The sequence below is a fragment of the Amblyomma americanum genome, chromosome 11 (genome assembly GCF_052857255.1).
Source record: "Amblyomma americanum isolate KBUSLIRL-KWMA chromosome 11, ASM5285725v1, whole genome shotgun sequence".
In the NCBI taxonomy this organism is placed as follows: domain Eukaryota; kingdom Metazoa; phylum Arthropoda; class Arachnida; order Ixodida; family Ixodidae; genus Amblyomma; species Amblyomma americanum.
In genome coordinates this window covers 10,031,043-10,050,905 of record NC_135507.1, presented here as the reverse complement: position 1 = coordinate 10,050,905, position 19,863 = coordinate 10,031,043, and the positions used below count along the sequence as shown (strand labels likewise).

General features: G+C 49.8%; 1 protein-coding gene across 4 annotated transcripts in view; it reads right to left on the bottom strand.

Annotated features, from left to right (window-relative positions):
- The window catches only part of LOC144110530 (membralin), a 184,479-nt gene extending 165,204 nt beyond the window's left edge, over window positions 1–19,275 (bottom strand). The window contains exon 1 of one of the 4 annotated variants that reach the window (XM_077643522.1): window positions 18,885–19,275. The gene's annotated coding sequence lies outside the window, so the exon portion shown is untranslated. Of the gene's footprint in view, window positions 1–18,577; window positions 18,759–18,884 lie in introns of those variants that run through there. The other 3 variants (XM_077643525.1, XM_077643524.1, XM_077643523.1) reach the window with 3 other exon arrangements.
- Window positions 19,276–19,863: the final 588 nt, after the last annotated feature.

Here is a 19,863-nt window from a genome sequence, read left to right as displayed (position 1 = left end):
TGAGAAACTTTAAAATCATTTGCGCTGCAAAACACCACCACAGTTAAAACTCTGCACAAAGGACCAGAAAAGTGCACAGAAGGTACAGTGAAAGTTTTAGTGAAATCAGAAGAGACAGAAAAAACGCCGGCGCTGCCCTTTAACGTGCACTGACATCGCACAGCACATGGACACCTTTTGCGTTTCGCGGCCACCGATACGCGGCCGGGTTAACCCGGGAACTCCGGCTCGGTAGCCGAGCGCCCAAACCACTGAGCCACAGCTGCGGGTATCAGGGTTTATGGACTTCCAATAATAATAATAATAATAATAATAATAATAATAATAATTGGTTTGGGGGGAAAGGAAATGGCGCAGTATCTGTCTCATATATCGTTGGACACCTGAACCGAGCCGTAAGGGAAGGGATAAAGGAGTGAGTTCCATCAATGAAGGAAAAGGAGCGACGAAGCAGGATAGAGATCCGTGTCCCCGGTGTTCCTTTAATTCTTCTTCACGCCGCAACAACGCTAAACGTGGCACGAAGACGAACGAAGTGGGCATCACTCCAGATATGAAGTAGGCATGCTGTAACAGGAATGCTGCCAGAGTGCTTGCGCTGTTAGTCACTCGTGTCCATTTGGGGGCCTCGATCGCTTGTGACACACACACGCGCGCGTACAAATACCTACAACTTTCGCGCGACGTTATTTGCGTAACGTAAACGGATAGGCCAATTAGTGCGGCATATCGCCTAAAAAGCACCAGCGAAAAACACCCGGACAAGCTTATAGACGAGGCAAAACGCTCTAGGCACCCCCCCTCCCCACGACACACACACGCGCCCGCCGTAGTCCCCACTAAGTTTCAAGCAGTCTGATGCGGACAAACCGCGTTACCCAGCAGGTGGGGAATCACAGAACAATAGGTTTTATTTTGCCCCAAGTCACACGCAACTCAACCGCTTCGTGCAGATAGCATGCAAATATGCACGCTAAATGGGAAAAAGTGACCGCACGAACTACAGCCAGCGACGACGACGACAATGCACGCCAAGGAAGTCCTCTGCCCGCGACAGCTTATCGCAAACAAAAACAGCGTTACTTGCCCGTTTGTTCGCAGAAGAGGCTAGATGGTAATACGACATTGTTTACACACAAAAATTCTAAAAATTTGGAGGACACTTAGGCTTCGTCTTTAAAAGTGAGACGCGACAGCGTGTTGCAGCGTTCCTAAAGAATGCACGGAACGCCATCGCCCGTTCGGCGCGACGTGTGGCCCGTTGGACAATTTAAGGAAAGGACGCCTGTCACACATATCTCGGCGGACACCCGAACCGGGCCGTAAGGGAAGGAAAATGAAATGAACAATAGCTTTTAAGGAAAGGAAATGCGCCTGTCTCACATTTCTCGTTGGACACCCGGATCGCGCCGTAAGGGAAGGAAAAATCGATCGATCAATCAATTATTCGATCGATCAATCAATTATTCAATCGATCAATCCTTAACGCTTTCGCGTTAAAATCCCTTCCCTTACGGCGCGGATTAGGTGCCCACCGAGATGCGCCTTTTTTCGCTCACGGCCAAGGACGCCGACGCCGATGACACCGGCTTTTCTGCGACACGAGCCCCTTAACGCTGTCTCGTTAAAAACTGTTTAAACGAGCGCCGGCTAACAACCCATTTAGTGTGGCGTTAGCCGGCGCCCGTCTCGCGCGCTTCTTTCCTGCGTCCCGCCCTTTGCGCAGTTTGTGTTTAAACATGGTTCGCAGCCTCGCCTATATAGTTGAACAGAATCCAATGCCAACACATCGACAACAAAAGCAAAAAATACGAATAGGCTTGCAGCGTCCACAGACAGTGTGTGTCAAACTCCACGTTTAGCATATCGCGTACTACTTGCCGCTAACCGTTTACCGCACCCCGCCACTGCGCACGCGCTGATTGTTCCCGACGCGACAGGCGGGCACGCACGCTGCTGACGGGAACGTGGCGCCACCTGGCGCCTTCAGGGCGATCTGCGCATGCGCAGTGGTGGGGCGCAGTAGGCGATAAGCGGTACGCGCAATGCTCTAACATGGCCAGAAGCAGCACGAATACGAGCAGCATTCGCACGCGCGCGATTTTGCGAAGGAGGGGAGCTAGGGGAAATGCACGTGCCTGAGGAGTCACGGCTGTCATACATGACATGCACCTCAATGCCAAAAAATGAGCGCAAAAGCAACCGAGCTGCCAACAAGAACAGCTAGCCATCGATAGCAAGGTTGCAGAGCGGTCCAAGCAGCAACGCACCGAATTTCACGGGAACAATTTTACTCCGAGCCAGAAATGGGTAAAAACAGGACTAACTGCGCCACTTGGTCCCGATACTGACCATCGCTTTGCAGTTAGACGTTTTCAGCATACCGGAGGCGTATTAGCGGAGACGTATTCTGGTCCACCGGAAGCCAGCTGCGCACGCGCATTAGCCCCTCCTGGCCCCACACGCCACTGCGCGTGCGCAGGAGGCGTCCGGTAAACCAGTTATGCATCGCCGCTAATACGTATCCGATATGCCAAAAACGTCCAGTCTCTACGAGGGAGCAATGGCTGCTGCGTGAGGGACTAATAAGGCAGTTTGTGGCTATAGGGTGACCGCAGTTGTCGCAGGGCATGAATTTTGCATGCGGCGTCATAAGAGGGACATGTTACGGAAGACAATTATTCTAAGTACTAACAATAGGGGCGAGAAAACGTTCGCACGCCGAAACAGGTGTCCGCACTGTCGCCAGGCAACAGTACACAAGAGACACCCATCGCGGTGGCTGTGGGGAATTCAGCTCCTGAGCACGGTGAGGTCGCTGGATTCGACCCTAGCCGCAGAGTAGGCAGCGGTGTCTGTACTGACTGCGCTGACGCGCCCTCTAGGCGAGCATAGTAGTGACGAAAAAAATTGTTTCGTTTGCGACTGTTATCGAGCGGCGACCGATGGCAAAAGAACCGCCATCATCGCCATTAGCACGAATGTGGGACTCGCGGACACTTTTTTCGGACTTCAGAGATTTTCGCCCAAAACATGCCGACATAAAACTTCGAGGAATACACCTGAAATGTTTTCTGCGTTGAAAATCGGGGCTTAGAGGGGAGGGGGGGGGGGGGGTATGGCACGACACGTGACAAGTCACTGCTTTGCTCCCGTCTCTGCAGGCCTACAAGCCGCTTCATATCACAGCCGGTGCAACGCACGTGTGTCCTGCTGTCTCATTTACGGAGACGCCGACGAACCCCACACGTGCCTTGGAGCCCTGGACGCGTAAGCACGCAGAAGAGGACTTCCCGGCGATTTCGTCCGCGCTCTTATGCAGAGCGAGCCACAGACACATGCAGCGATTAACATTCAAAAGCGGGCGTCGGCGGAAACACCTAAGAAACAGAGAGAAACAATCAAGCACCGAGTCCCGGGTGACCGGGCATACAGTGCCCCTGTATAAAAGCAGGCTCTTTGAATTTGTCTCGCGTTCGTCGCGTCACGCATATATGCGACACACGGTTTGCATCTGCAAATTCTGCTCGCTTGAGCAACGTCCTCAGATTACAAGAGACAGAGAGAGCGAACGCTCTTTGCAAAGAGCGCCAGGCTATACCGCCAGTCATCAAACTGGAAAGAGTCCTTCAGAGGCAAGAAAAGTCCCTCAGCAACGCACCGGACATAGTCTACGTAGACGCCGCAGAATACTTCCAACCCTCAGTTTACGCCCTCTGCGTACTCTTCAACAACCTACAACACACGACATCAGGCTCGATCAGGGCAAACACCTCAGTAGAAGCCGAAGAAGCAGCCATCGCGGTAGCGATATCGTCTTCCACTGCCACTCTTATAGTGAGCGATTCCGAAACCGCCATTCAAAATTTTGCCCGCGGGCAGGACCCGCCGCGGTGGCTGAGTGGTTAGGGCGCTCGGCTACTGATCCGGAGTTCCCGGGTTCGAACCCGACTGCGGCGGCAGCGCTTTGAAGGAGGCCAAATGCAAATGCACCCGTGTGCTGTGCGATGTCAGTGCACGTTAAAGATCCCCAGGTGGTCGAAATTATTCCGGAGCCCTCCACTACGGCACCTCTCTCTTCCTTTCTTCTTTCACTCCCTCCTTTATCCCTTCACTCACGGCGCGGTTCAGGTGGAGGCCGACATGCGAGACAGGTACTGCGCCATTTCCTTTCCCCCAAAACCAATTCTCGCTCCCCCAGCAACGAACCAAGCCTCGCGGTGACAAATTCTGCACGCTCGAGCAACGTCCTCAGATTGCAAGAGACAGAGAGAGCGAACGCTCTTTGCAAAGAGCGCCAGGCTATACCGCCTGTCATCAAACTGGAAAGAGTCCTCCAGAGGCAAGAAAAGTCCCTCAGCAACGCATTTCGATGGCGGCCAAATGCTAAGGCAGCCCTACATCCTTGACTTCCTCACGTACTGTATGCCGAGGATACGTTGCTTCAGATCAGACAATCTTGCACATACATTCTTCTTTTATTACGGCCAATTAGAGGTCAAGGCCCTTTCATATTCTCTTTTCTTCTGCGTTGCAACACAGCCATGCACCGCGAAACTGCACCCTTAAGGGTGCGTTTTCGTGTCTATAACTCAACCTCTACCCCAGAAAACCGGTGCGAGGCATATCTTCCCCACCCTTAACAGTGGTGTGTGACAGCTGCAGTTGCACCTTTTTGCCGAGTGTTTTGCAGTTCACATGTCTTGACAGTTTATACCTGGCGAAATACCAACTGCTTTAAATGAACGGTTAGTGCACATGTTCGCGGTGAGTGCACTTTTTGGGAGCAGCCTACAAAAGATGAACTCGATCTAATTACGACATAAATATTAAGCGTGTCTTTTTATAAATATACTCGAAAAAAAAAGCTCCTTTAGGGAGGCAAACCTTCAGCAAACCAGTTCACACAGCAACCGGGTGGCAGCATGTGTCTAATACGCGCAAGGAAATGAATCAGGCTGAGGCGTCGTAGTAATGAGCCGTACAACGTGATTTTGTTTAGTACGAAAGCACTAACCTAGAAAATGCCGTTGTGTAGTTAAGCCTCTGAAGTCAGTCAGGTTATACCAGAAATGGCGGGAAATTAGAATTTGAATGATGGTGGCCTGTGCAAACCTGGAGAAACCCGCGGTGGCGCGAAGAGATCAGCTTCGCTGGCCACTGCACGACAGCACTATGCTATCGCCACAGGCTTCCACTCCTCGTGTTAAACTTCAACACACTCTCGCGCTGCAAAAATGTCCTTTATAAATTAAACTTCTATTGCAGACTGCCCGTCACGCATTAAAAAGCGTGCATTCATCTAGCACCATCCAGACGGCATGGAACGCACGAACGACGACGTGACTTGGTTATCCGCCAAGTTCAGGATGGTGCAGAAGTACTTGCTGTTTGGCCAGTTGGTTCATCATAAAGTTGAATGGCGCAAAGGCGTTCTTTCTGTCTCTGCGTCTTCCTGCGTTTGTTGCTTTGCGCCATTCAACTTTATTATCAGGACGGTGGTGTGCTGTGGTTCAGCTTGGAAGCTTAGGAAAAACTCGAGAAAGCTCACTTCGTAACCGCATACGACGACGACATGGTATGCACTAGTTACTATATAGTCATGTCACGCTGGCTGCGACTCAAGTTCGAAGCTAAGGAGGGGAAAAAATGCAGACAGCGTTGACAAGTCGCGTTTCGTAAGCATGCACAATGAAAATGACTAGAACCACTGCCTCGCATCTTTCTCTTTTTTTTTTCAAGTTCATGGCGCAATCTGAAAGCTGATAGCGCAAAAAAGTTAACAATAAAACACACACACGAGTCGACTTCTTTCCTGTAAGCCCAACATTCTTCAACCTTCTTTTCCTTCCTTTATTCCCGTTTGAACCATTCATACCTTCACCTCCAAAATGACTAATGGCTGTGAAATCACTTAGTCCCCGAAAGGAGTGATCTCATCACCCCTTTTAAGCTTTTTTTTCGAGTGCATAATCATTCAGCTAATAAAACTGGTAAGGGTTCAACGTAGTTAAACCGAGTGTATGTACGAAAGCAGGTGTTCATTCTTCAATTCTAGGGGACGCTTAAGATCCGCCTTAAAGGTATGACGTGATGTCTTTCTTGGGTTAATGCCCGTATATGCAGAATTCGTCATCTCCTAGTTGACATTCGTAGATGGCGACGAGTCCTCATACCACTATCAACGCAGTTTGGCTGTTTCTATCACAACCACCGGTATACAGGGACAGTACGACCCATGTTGCTCGTTCCCAGCAACTCCTCGCGCAGCTGGCGCGACGCTCTTCCGAACATACCCGAGTTACTACCCGAGCTTACCCGAGGGGTGGTAAGTCGGTTTGCTAAGCAACAGCTGACAAGACTCTTGGCCGTGGTGTTGGTGAGTATATAAGTGCTTTCTCACTAAAAGGAATAATTAAACCCCCGACCATCAGCTCACTGCGTGGCCCTAAGGCTACTACTATTGGAACACCACGCATACTCGCAAAATGAAGTAGTACGTATTTTTCACTCATATTTTTTTCAATATACTAGCTGCCCCAGCTAAATGTAACCAAATTTTCAACAAAAGAGTGGCCCTAGGAACCAACCTCACTGTTGTAGGGAGTAACGTGGCCTAGTCCCCAGTATTTTTGTCAATCTGAAGCGGCATTTAATTAGGAAAGACTGACACTGTAACTTTTTTTTTTTTTTAATGTAGGATTCTGGAAAAGCTGTCAATCCGAAAGTTTCAGATAACCTTGAAAAACAGCCGGCTGAAATGTTAGCAAGAAGATGCCGTTAACGCATTCGTTATATCTTTCGTATTGACACTTTTTCCCCGAATTCAATATTTAAGATCTTAGTTAACTAAGCAGCTCACTTTGCAGGACGGGGAAAAAATTGGAGGAGACAGTTAAGCGCCGCCTTAAAGGTATGACGCGATAGTGTTAATGGGTTAGTGCCCATGTATGCGGAATTGGTCAATCTCTACTTTAGATTCATAAATCCTTGGGAGTCCCCTTACCACTCCTGGCGCAGTGGTGCAGCGGTTAAGCGATGCGCCACTGCCCTGCGATGGCAGGTGCTGCCACCGGTAGGGCTTAATTGTGCGACCCAGGTTGCTCTTCCTGAGCAACCTCTCGCGACCAATCATTAATTCAACAGCCACCTGACACGGGTCAGTTCGCTCACAATCCGGTGCGAAGGTTTCGATGATGTCACATGGTCACATGACCTGTGTGGCGGGCCACCTGGGTTGCCTTTCCAGGGATTTTTCGCTCACAACACCGAGGATCCGCCGCCGGATTTTTTTTTTTGCAGAACAGGAGCTTTAAATCTGTCGCGTTAATACCGCAGACAAAGCCAGACGACTCTCAATGGCACTGAGTTGGTTGCACTAGACTAGGACACTCCGTGCTTTTTAAGCACTTAATTGACCACATATGGCTGGGGCACCCGGCATATATCCGCGCATCCTGCATCCCGCTTCTGGGTGTTGATCAATTAGGCCGCGCCATGGCATGCCATCCCGGTTCGATGCCAACAGCAGGAAAGATTGTACTTCCACTGTGAAGCTTCTGAGAAGCGCATAGATGAGAAGCGCTGATGAGTATTTCGTAACTGAAATGTACACCTTAGTGGTTTCCCCCACAATGCATTGAGCTATACTGTGTATAGTTTGCGGGAATGACGCACGATATACCCAATTAACAGCGGATCTGTGTGGCCTTCAACCATACCAGTCGCGACGGCGCACCTCAATCAAAGTCAATGACCTGGATGTATAATCTCCATCGACCTGTTGCAAGCCATATGCTGCTGAGACTTGCTCAGACGGTCAAATAAGCTGTACGAGCAGCTTTGCGAAGCAAATAGCCAAGAAAACAAAGTTAACCGCTGCCTTCTTCGTTCAACAGTTTTTTTTCTTTCTCCTAATCGATAGTGTCGCCTGATCAACGATGCCACTGACTGCGGCGTATATTAATTACTAAGGGGAAAGGAGAACGCCGCCCAAATCAACATTCCAGTCGACAGGCTTTCCACCTAAAGTTGCAAGCGCTCGTATTTGCTGCCTCGATGTACAGAGACAAACGAGAAATACAAGCACGGAGTGAAAAGGCGGAGTGGGGGGGGGGGGGGGGAGGGTAAGTACCCCGTTATATAAAAAGCCCCTCTCAAACAAGACGATGCAAGCTAGAGCCGCCATTTTAACGATAATAACGCAGTCCAATATACGGCCTTAACAACCAATAAAAAAAATCTCATGGCGCCTGCGATGCAGCCTACGCACCATCCCGCGTTAAATACCGCGATCAGTGTGCAGGGACGGCTGCTGTAATCTGCATGCACGTACGGCAAAAACACAGCTGGCAAAAAGAAAAAAACTTGCAGGACCCTGCTCACCTTATGAGCATGACATGATAGCGTTAAAGGGTCCCTACTGTCGATTGCGGATCCCCAGCGCACCCTTTCACAGACATCGACACGCTACTTGCCATCATCATCATCATCGGCCGTACTACGCCCACTGCAGGGCAAAGGTCTCTTCCATGTCTCTCCAATTAACCCTGTCCTTTGCCAGCTGCATCCACCCTTTGCCTGAAAACTTCGTAATCTCATCCGCCCACCTAACCTTCTCCGCCCCCTGCTACGCTTACTTTCTCTTGGAATCCACTCCGTTACCCTTCTTCTGTTGCCATCACGTACTGCTTTGTTACAGATAATCGTCCCCATTATTTGGTAACGTTAATTAGTGACCCAAATTAATTAAGTTTCCCTCTATAATGTAATTCGTTTACTGTGCAGTGTGAGGTGCTCGTACAAGGCCTCCATTTATCCGAATGAACGAACGTACCGCAGTGTCGCGAGGTAGTGTGCCCGGTTTCCGACCCAAAGGAGCGGCTCTCTTACCCAATCAGGACTTTCCAGTCACGCCGACGCCGGGTTATCCGTCGAACGAAACCTTCCCGATCAAAACGCAGGACAGAATTTTCTGTCGTATTACTGTCGCGCGACACAACTCTGTGTCGTGCGACAAACGTTCTTTTCGTGTCTTGCATCGTGCAACAAAGGCCCGTGTCGTACGACAGAGCTTTGTGTCGTGCGACAGAGCCTTGCGTTGTGTTACGGAGACTTGTGTCGTGCGACAGAGCCTTGTGTCGCGCGACGGAGCCTTGTGCCGTAGGTTCTGTCGCACGACAAAGGTGTCTGTAGTGGGCTTCGACGCTATCGGGTTAATACGTACGAAAGATAGTAGCTGCAACGTTTCTCTCAGCACATTTAATTTCCCGGCGGCGTCCTCGGCTCCAAAGCATTGCCTATCTCACCACACGTGCGAGCTCAACTCCGCTATATAGCTTCATTAAAGTGGACGACCGGTGACGGCTACGTGCAGATTTTGTCAGAAATAAAATACGCAGGCAAACGGGACTTTCTTCCAGGGCTATAGCTGTGAGGTTCTTGCCAATCTGTGGCTGCCATATATCGATGGAGACGGAAAGCAAAGACAAAACACCAGCGCTCTCAGGCACAGATTTCCAAGGGCAGCAAAACTTCAGAAGCGACCAAAGTTAATTCAGATTCTTCCCCATTACACGATCTTATCTCTGATCAGGTTACAGGTACCACTTCGGAAACTCGCCACTGCGCCTAGACGCATCGAGAAAAACCCCGATACCCTGGTTGGCTTAAAACGCGGGGGTCAGTCAACTGCCACGCCACCTACGGCATACAGATTAGCTGCCCAAACGCCGCTCAAAACACGATTGCGGTGCAAGAACAGTTACCGCGCGCGGCCAACAGTTGACTGTCCGAGTCCTCGAGCAGCTGACTGCATCTGCTGACCTCCAGAAACTAGCCGCAAGTCATGCCCGGATTTCGATTAGCAATTTCACTACTGCCGTGATTAAATAACTCTGGTTACGACCTGAATCATAACAATGGAGCGCTAACTGGCATGCAACAATGCAGTAATCAACTTCTCCTAAGAGTGCATGCAGCAGGGGGAGTAGGCGGTACCCCTCCATAAGCAAGGATAGTTCAGTTCCCAGAGATAAGAACGCAATTGATAGCTCGCGATGCAGCTAAGTCGGGCACATGCTAATGTCTGACGCCATAGCGTATACACAACGTGCACAGAAACGTGCAAGAGCGATCTATGGCCTATGTAACGATCGCGACGTCATCCCTTTCACCATGGCAATACTGACACGCTCCTCACGATCGCGGGTTGCGTGCCCGGGGAAACACAGCCGCCCAAGGGAATAAAAAGCCGGGTACGGTGTGTAATGCAAGGAGGACAAAAAAAAACGGAAAAAACAACCCCCCCCCCCCCCTTCGAAGACGCGCTTATGCGTAGCCGAACAAAATTCTCCATCTCCATAGGCGAAAGGGAAACATCTACACAGTACTGCAACTAACAAGTGGCGCTCGAGCGAGGGCTGTTTGCTGGGCGGACGAAGGATGGGGAGAGGGAGGGGGGGGAAGTGGGAGAAGGAGGGGGGAGGCAGAATTGAGCACAAGGTTGCGACAGCAACGAGACGACGTGTCCATACAGGGGGATGAGGAGGAGTAGAAAAAGAAACGAGAAAAGCGGCATCGACCTTCGACTATGTTTACCACGCGCCCTTAATTCGCGCGCGGCTGCCTAGCGCCGATAGTATAGCATGCTAATTGCATCCTTTTTTTTTTACCTCGTTTCTTTCTAACACACTGGCATTCTGTCATTCGCGTGCTCTCTCTCTCTCTACTCGCTTTCAAGAATGTGGCCGCTTTATTTTCCCGTATACGGTCGCGACGAGCCGTGACAGAACCGACCCCTGATGTCTGTCATACATTCCCGTAATAGATTCCGACCCGTACAGATGTTGACCCTATACGCCAACCCTAGATGCCAGCCCTAGATGCAGACCATAGATGTCCACCACACATTCCGACCCTAGGTGCCGACCCCATGTGCAGAACACATATGCAGACCCCATATGCTGACCACATATGTATATATATAATTATAATTGGTTTTTTGGGGAAAGGAAATGGCACAGTATCTGTCTCATATATCATTGGACACCTGAACCGCGCCGTGAGTGAAGGGATAAAGGAGGGAGTGTAAGAAGAAAGGAAGAAAGAGGTGCCGTAGTGGAGGGCTCCGGGATAATTTCGACCACCTGGGGATCTTTAACGTGCACTGACATCGCACAGCACACGGGCACCTTAGCGTTCTTCCTCCATAAAAACACAGCCGCCGCGGTCGGGTTCGAACCTGGGAACTCCGGATCAGTAGCCGAGCGCCCTAACCACTGAGCCACCGCGGCGGGTACCACATGTGCCGAACGTTTTGGTTCCTGTCAATGGAAAGCAGCGATGTTTACAAACGGCCAGCATATCGCTTGGTGCGACCGGTTGCGCCAACTCAAACCGCATACACGGGCAATGGAAAACAAGTCACGTTTCCCCAGCTGCTTGAAGACAACCCCTGCCGCGACGTTTATTCGGCGCGTAAAGAAAAACCTGCAGGGGTGAGTTCAACGCCACATCCTGTTATGCAACACAACTTCAGGCCACTGTGAAACGTCCGTGAGAAACAGTATTGCTTATCTTGCACAATTAAAACGCAGCTATTCAAAGCCACAAGTCACGTAGGCTGGCAGCCGCCTTGTGAGAGAGTAGAAATTGGGTAAATAAAAAAAAATGCGAATTTTCATACACAGATTTTTCATAATACACATGACTGGCTACAAGTCACTCCACGCGTTGGTTTACTCCTTCTACGTTTAGCGTTGAGCTAAAAAAAAGAAAGAAAGGCGGGAGCCGGGACATTAAATCCGATTTAATTTAGGTAAATCGGCCGCACAGTACAATAATTCGATGTTTCTAAGAATGCTCGGAAAGTGTAGATCGAGTCCCCACAGTAAAAAGGAGAGTTCAGATTCTTCTTTAGTGCACCACACTGGCAGCAGCGACACTATTCACAACCAGCCCCACCACGCTCACAGCGAGACTAGCCTTTCCCGCTGACCTCAGATGACCTTGTCCTGAACCAGCTACGGCCAGCTTCTCCCCTTCAGCACTTCCTAATCTCGTCCGCCCACCTGATTATCCGATGGCCCTCTGCCGCGTTTCTCTTCCCTCGCAATCCAGTCCGTTACCCTAAGAGACCAACGGCTACCCCCTATTCGCATCACACGTCACGCCCATGTCTATTTTCTCCTCGTGATTTCAGCGAGGATACCATTATATAACTTCCGGTTGTTCCCTGACCCATCCTGCTTTCTCCCTGCCCCTGAACGTTACACCCCTACCGCTCTTCTTTCCATACTTCACTGCGTTGTACAGCTGAAAATTCTCGCAGTCCACGTGTCTTTCTTCCCTTTGCCTCGATCGTCCTCCGTATTACGCCTGTTATCTCTGCCTCCCGTGTTTCCGACGTTGGCCATTCGATTTCCCTTTAAGTTGCTTTCAAGTTGCCATGTGCGCCCAAAGCTAGTCCCCGCATGAATCCGAAATCATGGAAGCACGGCGAGCCCTTACGCGCTATATAAATAGCTGCCGCGATCGTACGGGAAGGCAAACGACAAAACTGGGCGCTTCGCCGGAGCGCCACACAAGAATGCCTCTACACTCAGAGGAGAACCGGTCACGAAGCCCGGTAGACTTCAAAAGCGAATCGACCCGCACGGTCTGCTATTATTCGCGAACCACGCGTAGGAGCCTTAAAAATAGATGAATAAAACGCAGCGATTCGCTGTCTGTACAGCAGCAGCAGCAGTCGGTTGCCCTGACGACTAGCTTTCGTGCAGAAAGAAGCAGCGTCAGGTGTTCGCGCTAACTTTCGCAGAGCCGTTCGAAGAGAGGAACCTCTTTTTTTTTTTCCTTTCAGAGAACACCCTCTGAAAACAGGACACCCTGGCAGACGGCGCCGGTATCGATCGACGCGCGGTGCGTTGCTTTTTTCCTGTTGTCATCAGCGCAAAAGGAGGTCGGGCGCGAAGGTCACGCTTTGAACTGCACAACCTTTGTAAACAACGTTATACAGTCTAACGCGTTTTATTCCGCACGGATGTGGACGTCATCTACAAGTCGCCTTGGTTAGTTCAACTGGCAGAGCGACAACACCGAAAAGACGATGGTCCTGCGGGTTCCGTCCCTGCAGCTCCCCCTAAGCACATCATCATCGTCATCAGCCCGACTACGTCCACTGCAGGGCAAATGCCTCTTCCATGTCTCTCCTACTAACCCTGTCCTGTGCCAGCGGCGGCCACCCTATCCCCGCAAACTTCTTAATCTCATCCGCCCACCTAAATTTCTGCCGCCCCCTGCTACGCTTCCCTTCCCTTGGAATCCAGTCTGTTGCCCTTGAGCACCCCGAATACGGCTACATGGGAGTAAAAAGGGAGTACGCTGCCCTCTAGCGCATTTCCGTGCAACCACTTTTCAACAACTGTACAGCAAAAGGGGCGCTATGGGTAGCCGTCAAAAATAATTCGTTCAAATCACGCGTCTGTCCTACTCATGGTGGCCAAATAATCGCAAAATAAGGGTTTCCGAATCACACCGAGGTATGAGCGTAAACTCCTTCGCGTCGCGTGTAGTGTTACGGCTGTTTACACTCGCACATAGGAATCGGTAAACAAACCGAGGTTATAAGAAAAAAGAGACGTGAAGGACCCCGCAGTGATTCCTACCCCACCGCTCACTTCGCTGTCTTCAATTTAACTGCGGGCCTTATCGTCGGCCCCCGATTTCCGGCCTTACAGCGGTGCGACGATACAGCGTATGACAGAGCTAATTTACGATCGCTGAATTAAGACTTCCGCATGCCACAACTAATAAAGAGCTCAACGCAACAAGCCGTAATTATCAGAGCACAACGGAAGCCCCGTGCGTCACAATTTATCACGAAACAAGCGGAGTCTAAATTGTAAAGTCCTAGCCTTCTCGATAAGAAGAGCGACTTATTATACCTATACAAACAGCCTACAAGTCACTCAAATTCACAAAATTGTTTCCTGGATTAATTTGTGGTTTTGTCGTTTTTTTTGTTCTAACTGATGTGAAACGTATGGTTTGCACTCTATTTTCCACGTGTTTCATGTTCTTTCATGCTTTATATTTGTTGTCCTCGCGATAAAGAAACCATGTTGTGATGCAGCTCGCGTGTGCATTCCATTTTTTACTTGGCGTCGTCCGTTTGCGCTGAATTCTAACTATGCATCTACTGATCCGGAGTTCCCGGGTTCGAACCCGACCGCGGCGGCTGCGTTTTTATGGAGGCAAAACGCTAAGGCGCCCGTGTGCTGTGCGATGTCAGTGCACATTAAAGATCCCCAGGTGGTCTAAATTATTTCGGAGCACTCCACTACGGCACCAATTCTTCCTTTCCTCTTTCACTCCCTCCTTTATCCCTTCCCTTACGGCGCGGTTCAGGTGTCCAACGATATATGAGACAGATACTGCGCCATTTCCTTTCCCCAACAAACCAATTATTATTATTATTCTCCTTTCACCCTCTCGTGGCTCAAAACAACCTAATCCTTACACCTGCAGTCCGCATTGATATCTGCTGTTAAAGAGACAATAGCTGAAAACAAGAACGCAGAAACAGGAGGAGACACTTAGGCTCCCCGCCTTCGAGGGACGCTTAGAAGTTAGAAAATCCCACGAACCTCTTACAGCTAAACAGCTGACTATAGAAGTCTATTTTCGGAGCCAAAATCATAGATAAGGCCTCGAATCACTAGCTCCCGAGTGCGCCTCGCCGAGCCGAGTTTTGCCCCCGGTGATACCACGCAGGGTCACGCTCAAGTCGCGGCGGCACTGTGCAGCTCATATCGCTTTTACCGGTTGCACGGTAGAAGTGCGTGCACGGACAAGGTGCATCACTAGAACCCCGCAGCTGACAAGGGGTGGAATTCCCACAGCTGCTCGAAAGCAATTCTCGGGAGAGGGGCCGTACGTGCATCGGCTCATTCGGTAGCGCGTCTTTCACGCCCCTGCCTGCCCCTTTGATTTTATATTTATTTCAAGCATTTAATACGGCCAACCTTTTCTACCTCCGATGTGGCCTCGAAAAAAACACGGCGTTCTTATTCCGTGTGAGCCTAAGAAGATAGAACGCAATGATTACACAGGTAAAGATGATGACGGTAAAAAACTCGACGAAGAACACGATGGCCTTGATGGAATACCTGCACACGCCTTATGAGTTGCTATGTACGCTCAGAATACTTGTCTTCTGTACCGCAACGCCGCGTCTTATATTCTCCTTTACAGCTGCAATTCCCAGCAACCTTGTAAATGCTAAGCATTAAGAACACCTTTGTGACCATGCTGAAGCAAGAGTCCAGCCAGCGTGTTTTCTCCATTTTAGCGCACGAGGCAAATAAGTCAGATCAATCACTTCGTCTCTACGTCGTCTCAATGCAGAGACCTCCCCACACCTGGGCCCATCAAGGTCGGGAAGGGGCGGTTTGCAACACCCCAGACACCGCAGGCGCCGCCTTCTACGTAGCGGCTGCATTGATACCGTTATCTTTTCCTTCAAAGCCCGCCTATGCTCCGGAGGCAGCCGACCATATACATGGAACGGGATTGGAGAGACAAGCGCTCCAATCGAGGGGAAAAAAAAAAGAAGAAACCATGACACAGACCCGATCTTTTCCAACGCCTACAGCGTTAGTACAATGCCGCGGCTGCACCGACTCGATGACTCCGCTGCCGCCGCCAACGTCTGTACATTTCTAGACCTCGACAACAACAGCTGCACGACCTATCCGACAAACACATCAGCCGAGCTCAGCTGCTTCCCGGATGCCCGGTCTCTCCGCGCTCTTTCCACTTCCTCTAGGCTTAAAAAAGGTGCCGCACCTGGCAGTACCGACTCAAAAGGGTGCACAAGCAAAAACGAAACTCCTCCTGAAGGGCGTAAGATGCTTGCGGCCCGCCTGAGCTCACCAAGCGGCTATACCATGATCAAAACACGCGCGCTTCCAGATCTCGTGAGCACCGCTCAATTTCTTCTCGTCAACGCGAAGCGCACGGTGGGCTGCAGCTACAACGTTCCGTGCTTCTGCAGAGCGCTAACAAGGCTCGCTTTAATCAGCGCTCGATCTCTACTTCCGCTTTGCCTGTGCGCGAGATGACCGATATTTTACAATGGGAACGCAAGTGCGGTAATCCGTCATGAAAAAAAATAGTAAAGGCAACACGCAATGCCAGTCGCTTGCGTCAGAGGTGCGGCACGAACAAACTTTGTGTACGAATATCCACTGAAAATTGGCGAGACGTGGGTACTTCTATCTACTGATGCAGGCAGCGAATATGATGAGAGCGCCCAAAGAGAAGTCTGCCGAGTTCCCTACCGACCCTGGGAAAGAACTATTACGAAAACAGTGAGACAATGCGGCTACGGCAGCGCGCAGTACCTGCACAGGACGGTACCACAAGACCCCGCACAGGGCCTACGTCACATGATCACAGAAGATAACATTCTCGAGAACATCCACCATCCGGCAGGCATACATAAAGGGTGTTTCACCTAATATGTTCTGCGATTTTTTAAAATAGGCTTTCTGAGTCAGAAGGGCAGCCCCGCCCCGGTGGCTCAGTGGTTAGGGCGCTCGAATACTGATCCGGAGTTCCCGGGCTCGAACCCGACCGCGGCGGCTGCGTTTTTATGGAGGAAAAACGCTAAGGCGCCCGTGTGCTGTGCGATGTCAGTGCACGTTAAAGGTCCCCAGGTGGTCGAAATTATTCCGGAGCCCTCCACTACGGCACCTCTCTCTTCCTTTCTTCTTTCACTCCCTCCTTTACCCTTCCTTTACGGCGCGGTTCAGGTGTCCAACGATATATGATACAGATACTGCGCCATTTCCTTTCCCCCCAAAACCAATTATTATTATTAGTCAGAAGGGCGCTTTTTTTCTTTTTTGGCATATCATTGTTAGCGGTGTGGCGTATCGGAATACAGCTAAGACTGGTAGACTGGTTAACTAATACCGAGTGTGTTAAATGCACAGTGAGCAAGTAATATCCATATCAGTTTTTGAATTTCGAAAACAGTTACCCTCGGCGCTGCGGCCCGGCAAATTCTGGCTACATCGCGGCAAAATACACTCGCTTTCGAGAAACTTGCAAGCAAAGCAACTACTTCAGTGCACTTAACTGGTCGAAACAGCCAGAATTTGTTGGAACACAGCGCCGAGGGTAACTACGTTTTCAAAATTCTAAAAACTGATATGAATATCACTTACGGTGGGTTACACACCTCTCAGTAAACAAGGAGACGAACAGACAAAGTTAACTACTCAATATTAAGTAACCAGCCTACTAGTTAGAACGCCTTAGCTATATTCCGATGCGCTACACCGCTGAGAATGCTATGCCGAAAAAAAGCGCTCTTCTAACTAAAAAATAACATTTTTTGCAAGACGAAACAACATATATTCTACATATATCCTTGTCTACATATATTTTCATTAGCCAGCTGATGAACAAACCCGCTATATAGTTTTCATTTATGACATACGACGACATATGACATGTTCGTTCGGGAGAAAATACAGCGCGGGTTAACACAGAGTCTTCTATCCCACTCGGGAGGTCCCATTAAAGGAGCAACCGTTAATTGAGTCCATAAACTGGTCAGAGCATACCTGGGAAGCAAATACACATACACACTACCAAACGTTGAGGGAGTGCAGCTAGCCGAACGATTATCTCCGTTGCGACAAGGAGATAACACTGAACAGCGAGCGAAGCGAGCCGCGCTCGCGAATCTCGCCAGTTTTGCTGGCAACCATTCGAGCGCATCATGTGAGACGGCGATCGACTAATCCGTGCCAAGAACGGAACGTCGGCGAATTAATCTCGATGCCGTTAATTCTCGCTCAGTAAAGGAAAGCAAACAGCCCTTGAAATCTCAAGAACCCGAGCACCGTGAAACGGATATGTATTCGGTGATATTCATAATAATCGTAACCCAGTACCCACACTAGCCGAACAGAACGTTATTCGGACCGTTAACGTAAAGTACGCCACGATGGGCAAGGCTTTGATAACAACCTCGCCAGTGAACAGAAACCAGACACGAGACGGTCACCTACGCAGGGTTATGCAGCAACGGAATAACAGCACTTGATAAGACATTTGATAAGCCTCGCTTTTAATGATCCAGTAGCTGGGAAGGCCGCCCGCAATCAGGCCGACCGAAATATTCATAAACGCTGTTGACCTGAGATTACGATTGGAGTTGAAGAAAAACAATGTTACAAAGCTGCGTCAACGATAGATTAGAGTTGGTAAGGTTGTCTATACAGAACTGCATAGCTAGTTTCGCTTAGCATGGCGCTGAACGGATGGGCGTTGATGTTTGCTGCGCGGGAGGTCTCCGACCGGTGTAGCTGTAGAACGGAGCCCAATATGTACAGTGCGATTGCAACGAACGCGGCTCGACAAATGTTGCTGACATACGATGTCCAAAACACGTAGTACTTGGGAGACATGCCTCTTCCATTTACGATCCGTCAACGTAATACCCAGCTGTTCTCAGGCGAGACTTTCGAGGAACAACACCATCAACGAGCGCTACCATACTCACCATTCGCGACGCAAATGCGATCAGAAGTCGTGCAAATGTCAATGTTACACGAGCGCCGAACTCTCTGCCCACCGTTCGAAAACAACTGCCGAGGTCGATCTCCAGGGTCACACCGACGAGCTAACGAGCGTCTAGCTGCGAATGAGCCATAAAGAAGCAAAACACGGAGCGGAGGTCACATCCCAGGGACACGGGGGGAGCCACGAGGCGGTTCAAACCACCAAGTTTCTTTTTACCATCGTTCGGCCCGCAGCTGACACTCCCAGCGTCGCATCGGAAACAGCTAGAAGAGAACGATGTCGCTCACCTTGTCGGCGTCGAGCAGATCCACCGGTAGCAGCGATGCGCGAGAAAATCCGCCGTGTTTTCGAGCAAATATCCAACACCAGCGGTTAGCACACAGTGGGGCTGGGCCGTGCCAACACGTTTGCGCAAGCACCGCAGGGCGATCGGTAACTTTTAGAGGTCCGCCGCGGAGTACCGCGCTGCTTCGAGAGTCGGCGCCGCAAAGCGCGCTTCTCCTTGAGCCAAATTCTGGGTCATCCACAACGGCGAGCGGCGGCCGCGACCACTTGCGTCATTGAAAACGCACTGAAGTCCTGCAGTCGAGTCGCCGCCGAGAAAATTTCAATGGAGGACCGGTCGCAGGTTTCCGGAGGGAGAGGAGAATATGTTGCGAGGAGGAAAAAAGAGAGAAATGGCCGGAACGAGAGGGAGGAGCAACATTAGGACCGCAGTAGTCAAAGTTTTGTTCCATATAATAAAACAACGTACGTATTGCAATATTTGTACAGTAATTTACATTAAATTTACAAAATTTTATGCGCACATTGAATGTTGCATTAATTTTAGTAAACATTTTACTTTGAACACAAGTAGTGAACGTTCTTTTACACTTACAACGTTAATTCTTGTGCGTCAATTTTGTAACGTTGACGTCATGAAAATGTTTTCTTAAAAAAACCTTATGCACTATCTTATTTAGATGTTTACTAAGTAAAATAAGCATATTACACAATTTCTGTTAAAATTACATAACTTTAACTAATGCTTTCTGAAGAACATGCCTGAAGCGACTCCTCGATTTCAATGGTCCCCGAGATCGCCACCGTGTTGCGCAAACTGGCCGCGAGGAGCCGCTAAAAGATGACCCTCAATTTCGGTTTCAGTGGCTTGGAGATTGTGATGCATGGCTCCCAATCATGCTGTTTCATCCTTTTTTCGGGCTTTGAGTAACAAATTTTATTTTGTTAATGACAAAAAAAACATGTTCTTGGATGTCCCAG